This window comes from Eleutherodactylus coqui, unplaced genomic scaffold (genome assembly GCF_035609145.1).
Source record: "Eleutherodactylus coqui strain aEleCoq1 unplaced genomic scaffold, aEleCoq1.hap1 HAP1_SCAFFOLD_236, whole genome shotgun sequence".
In the NCBI taxonomy this organism is placed as follows: domain Eukaryota; kingdom Metazoa; phylum Chordata; class Amphibia; order Anura; family Eleutherodactylidae; genus Eleutherodactylus; species Eleutherodactylus coqui.
In genome coordinates, this window is record NW_027101842.1 from 97,973 (window position 1) to 103,859 (window position 5,887).

At 49.0% G+C, this 5,887-nt stretch overlaps 1 pseudogene; it reads right to left on the reverse strand.

The window, feature by feature from the left end:
- Positions 1-5,572: 5,572 nt before the first annotated feature.
- On the reverse strand, positions 5,573-5,656 carry LOC136591913 (small nucleolar RNA MBII-202; annotated as a pseudogene).
- Positions 5,657-5,887: the final 231 nt, after the last annotated feature.

The window sequence follows — 5,887 nt, forward strand, 5'->3', positions numbered from 1 at the left end:
AGCACCCGCCTGTCTATATCTCAGCGCGTTGAGGAGGAGGAGGAGGAGCATGAGGAGGATGAGGAGGAGGGGGAAGAGACAGCTTGGCCCACTGGTGAGGGTACACATGCTGCTGGGCTGTCATCCTTTCAGCATGTATGGCCTGAGGAGAGGGAGGAGGAGGAGGAGGAGGATCCTGAAAGTGATCTTCCTAGTGAGGACAGCCATGTGTTGCGTACAGGTACCCTGGCACACATGGCTGACTTCATGTTAGGATGCCTTTCTCGTGACCCTCGCGTTACACGCATTCTGGCCACTACGGATTACTGGGTGTACACACTGCTCGATCCACGGTATAAGGAGAGCCTTTGCACTCTCATTCCCGAAGAGGAAAGGGGTTCGAGAATGATGCTATACCACAGGGCGCTGGTGGACAAACTGATGGTAACCTTCCCATCCGACAGCGCTAGTGGCAGTAGGCGCAGTTCCGAGGGCCAGGTAGCAGGGGAGGCGCAGAGATCAGGCAGCATGTACAGCGCAGGCAGGGGAACATTCTCCAAGGCCTTTGCCAGCTTTATGGCTCCCCAGCAAGACTGTGTCACCGCTCCCCAGTCAAGGCTGAGTCGGCGGGAGCACTGTAAAAGGATGGTGAGGGAGTACGTAGCCGATCGTACGACCGTCCTCCGTGACGCCTCTGCCCCCTACAACTACTGGGTGTCGAAGCTGGACACGTGGCCTGAACTCGCGCTGTATGCCCTGGAGGTGCTTGCTTGTCCTGCGGCTAGCGTCTTGTCAGAGAGTGTGTTTAGTGTGGCTGGGGGAATCATCACGGATAAGCGTACCCACCTGTCAACCGACAGTGCCGACAGGCTTACACTCATCAAGATGAACAAAGCCTGGATTTCCCCAGACTTCTCTTCTCCACCAGTGGACAGCAGCGATACGTAAGCAATACGTAGGCTGCACCCGCAGATGGAAGCTACGTTCTCTCTCACCATCCAAAACGGGGACATTTCTGCTTCATCAATCTGTGTCTAATATTCCTCCTCCTCCTCCTGCTCCTCCTCCTGAAACCTCACGTAATCACGCTGAACGGGCAATTTTTCTTAGGGCCACAAGGCTCACTCATCTAATTTTTCTAAACAATTTTTATGTTTCAATGCTCTTAAAAGCGTTGAAACTTTAACTTGAACCAATTTTTCGTTAAACTGGGCTGCCTCCAGGCCTAGTTACCACTTAAGCCACATTAACCAAAGCGATTAATGGGTTTCACCTGCCCTCTTGGTTGGCCATGGCCAATTTTTTGGATGTACATTAGTACTGTTGATACAGCAATTTTTGTGGGCCCTCGCCTACAGTGTAATCAAATGAATTTTTAGCCCACCTGCATTACAGCTGACGTTACATCCGCTGTGTTGGGCAATGCAATGGGATATTTTTGTGTATCGCCGGTGGGTTCCAGGGAGCCACCCATGCTGTAGGTGCACACGGAGTTTAACCTACATCTGTCCACTTGTAAAGAACCCCAGTCTGACTGGGGCATGCAGTGTGGGCCGAAGCCCACCTGCATTAAGCACGACATTACTACCTCAGCTGTGTTGGGCAATGCAATGGGATATTTCTATGTACCGCCGGTGGCTTCCTGGCACCCACCCCTGCTGTGGGTCCACAGGGAATTATAAATGCATCTGTTTCCACTTGTAAAGAACCCCAGTCAGACTGGGGCATGCAGTGTGGGCCGAAGCCCACCTGCATTAAGCACGACATTACTACCTCAGCTGTGTTGGGCAATGCAATGGGATATTTCTATGTACCGCCGGTGGCTTCCTGGCACCCACCCCTGCTGTGGGTCCACAGGGAATTATAAATGCATCTGTTTCCACTTGTAAAGAACCCCAGTCAGACTGGGGCATGCAGTGTGGGCCGAAGCCCACCTGCATTAAGCACGACATTACTACCTCAGCTGTGTTGGGCAATGCAATGGGATATTTCTATGTACCGCCGGTGGCTTCCTGGCACCCACCCATGCTGTGGGTCCACAGGGAATTATAAATGCATCTGTTTCCACTTGTAAAGAACCCCAGTCAGACTGGGGCATGCAGTGTGGGCCGAAGCCCACCTGCATTAAGCACGACATTACTACCTCAGCTGTGTTGGGCACTGCAATGGGATATTTTTATGTACCGCCGGTGGGTTCCAGGAAGCCACCCATGCTGTCGGTCGACAGGGACTTCACAATAGGGAGTTGTACCTGCCCTTGTCTATGAATTAAAAAGCCCGGTCTGACTGGGGCATGCAGAGACACCTTGACAGAATGAATAGTGTGTGACACATAGGTTCCCCATTGCTATGCCCACGTGTGCAGCTCCTGATGGCGGTGGCACAGGATTCTATTTCTCATTGCTTCTGTACAGCATTGTGGGCTATCGCCCCGCCCCTTTTAAAGAGGGTCGCTGCCTAGCCGTGCCAACCTCTGCAGTGTGTGCCTGCGGTTCCTCCTCATGGCAGACGCACTTCTAAATAGACATGAGGGTGGTGAGGCATTAGGGCAGCTGAAGGCTGCGCAGGGACACTTTGGTGTGCGCTGTGGGGGGGAGGGGGGGCGGTTGGGCAGCATGTAACACAGGAGAAGTGGCAGTGGAGTGTCATGCAGGCAGTGATTGTGCTTTGTTGGAGGTAGTGTGGTGCCTAGCTAAGGTATGCCATGCTAATGAGGGCTTTTCAGAAGTAAAAATTTTTGGGAGGGGGGGGCCCCACTCTTGCCGCTATTGTGGCTTAATAGTGGGACCTGTGAACTTGAGCTGCAGCCCAACATGTAGCCCCTCGCCTGCCCTATCCGTTGCTATGTCGTTCCCATCACTTTCTTGAATTGCCCAGATTTTCACACAAGGAAACCTTAGCGAGCATCGGCGAAATACAAAAATGCTCGGGTCGCCCATTGACTTCAATGGGGTTCGTTACTCGAAACGAACCCTCGAGCATCGCGAAAAGTTCGTCCCGAATAACGAGCACCCGGGCATTTTGGTGCTCGCTCATCTCTAATCAAGACCTAAAGTTATCCCGCGTCTCCTGGATAGGGAATAACCTTATAACTGCAGTGGTGGTCCAACCGCTTGGACTCCCACCCAGCCCGAAAATAGAGTTTCTGAAAATCCCTACATGAATGGAGAGGAGATTGCGCATGTGCAGCACCATTCTATTCATTCAATGACAATGCTGAAATTGTATAAACGCCGAGCAATCTCCAGTGCTGTCATTTAAATGAATTGGTAGTAGACATGCAAGATCTCTGCTGTGGTGGGACCATAAGGACCCCAGTTCTTGAGATCAGTGGAGGTCCCAGTGGTTGGATCCCCACAGTCAAAGTTTTCACCTGCACCAGTTTTGATGAATTTTCCTCCCAGCATCACATGTCGTCATTACAGCTCGTATGAACTGATCATAATGGTAGCTGATATACGGAATCCTAAGGATTAATACACAGGGGGATCTGGAAGGAAAAATTCCATTAGAAATAGCTGCACGCTCATTTACATGGTGCACACCACAATCGTAACCCTATTATGATGACAATTAGGGCATCCTACATACTACACCAGCTTCTCCAGGTCATTTCCCTCAGCTTCTTTCAGCACCTTCTTTGTTTATGAAATTTGTTCTTTTCTGGCCTCAATCTGTAGAAATAGAAGAGAAGACAAAGGGGTTGTCCAGTTGTAAACCACTGATGACCTGTCCTTAAGATAGACAATCAATAGTAGATTAGTGGGGTCTGCTGCCCGGACCCCCACCAATCTGCTGTTTGCTGGGACGATATGCTTGTACACTAGCTAATCTCTACAAGAAGCAGACAGCTCTGTTTCCACAGCAGTGGCCCGGCCTCATATTGCAGGCTAAGTTCCCATTGAAATGAATAGCCTTAAATACCAAACCTCCCCACTGCAGTGGGAACAGAGCTGTCTGCTTCCTGCAGAAGTCATATGAGAGCAGGTGAGCATCGGCCGCTGAATAGCTGATCAGTTGGAGCCCCATCAATCTACTACTGGTGGCCTAGCTCAAGGATAGGACAGCAATAGTTTACACATGGACAACCCCTTTAAGTAAATTGCACTACGTTATTGGTATAAATGATTGGAAACCAGAGGCTGAAACCCGTGCAAACGCAACATTTCCTACAGTTGAGGCTTTGCTACAGTTAAATTCAGTCTATACAATCCTCTGCAATCCAAGTCTGGACCCCAAGATGATACATTGTAGCAAACTGTCAGCACAGAAGATAGATTGATACTGACATTTAGGACACAGAGGATTGAGTAGACAGGATACACAGCTGTGGAAAGTATTACGTTTGTACATGCTTTTAGTCTTTGGATGTAAAGAAGAAAGATGAAACAATACCTCTGCAGCGCCACCTATTGGATGGCAGCATTCTTTTAAATGAATGCTTGACCCGTAATATATAGTTATATAAAGGGTTAAGCATTGATTTGAAGGAATGCTGCCATCCAATAGGTGACGCTGCAGAGGTATTGTTCCATCTTCCTTATGTACATATTGCCCAGAGGAGCATGGATGGCCTTATGCATCTCCTCACTCACCTTTTTGGTGCTCTCTACCTAAGGAGTGATGTTACCCCTTCCGAACTGGATGTAAAGAAGAATGTTCCCCTTTACTGACAGCAAAACGATGATCTGACACAATGAGTTAGTAAACAAATTGTAGAACTTTCGTTACACAATGGTGGATCAGCCATCTGCAGCCGGCGGCTCTCCCGCTGTTCTGTAACCGCAGTGTGATGGGAGTTACATATCACAGACCACTTTATGTAGTAGTACAAGTATATTGTTAGGGTTTTATATAAATTAAGCTTCAATGATATAAAACCCTAACAATGTACTTGTACTACTACATAAAGTGGACTGTGATATGTAACTCCCATCACACTGCGGTTAAAGAACAGCAGGAGAGCCGCCGGCTGCAGATGGCTGATCCACCATGTTATTGGTGACTGCGAGTGACATTATATTTCCTGCCCACCTCTGATCTCTTTCCTTTGGGTTTCTTCGCATTTTTGATGTTTTGTAGCATGCGACATTGCGAGTCAAGAACCTTGCGGGCTTCGCGAAATGCCCGCAACTTGTGATGTTTTGCAGCCCATGTTTTCCTAAGGAGCCTTCCTCTCTGTTGCATCGTATGAAAATGTGCGGTGTGATGAACCTTGTACAGTAGGAAATCCTATTGGAAGAGCCCTAAACTAAGCCCTAGCTGCAGAAAACAAAAACACTTACATCACCTAAGAAGCGCTGTCAGCTCCACTGCATCTTCTCCCCGATCCCCGACACTTGTCTTCAGGCAAGTCTTCTGGCTGGGGATTGGAAATTCCCCGCCTCCAGGAAACGCTGGCTCTGATTGGCTGAGCACCACACAGCAAATTATCTTCCTATGTATAATATGACCAAACGGACTGGGACAGAAGACCTCTTGGGAGCGGTGGGTTTGCGTGGAAGATGACCACTTTGCTGTCTCTGTACGTTGGTCTGCAGGGATTCTGTAGACTTGTTGCATCAATGATGATCTCTGATGAAAACAAGTGTAAGATTGACTCCAACAACCATCAGAATAAAGGATTCAAGGAGGCAGTCATCACAAAAAAGCAGAGATTCGGGACAATGTGCCATCACGCTGCTGTCAGGAGCTGCACACCAACTGTGGACAATATAAGGACCATTATCTGCTTTGCAACCAGTGATTACGACTGCGGAGAAGACAAATACATTGAAGGAGCAGAGCTGAATTCACTGAACACACCAACGTGTTGTGCGATTAAGGCTAGGGCCACGTGGCGGCACGGGTGGCAAGTTGCTGCGAGCCGCAGATCGACAAAAGTTCCAGTCTTGGTGTCTATTGTTTT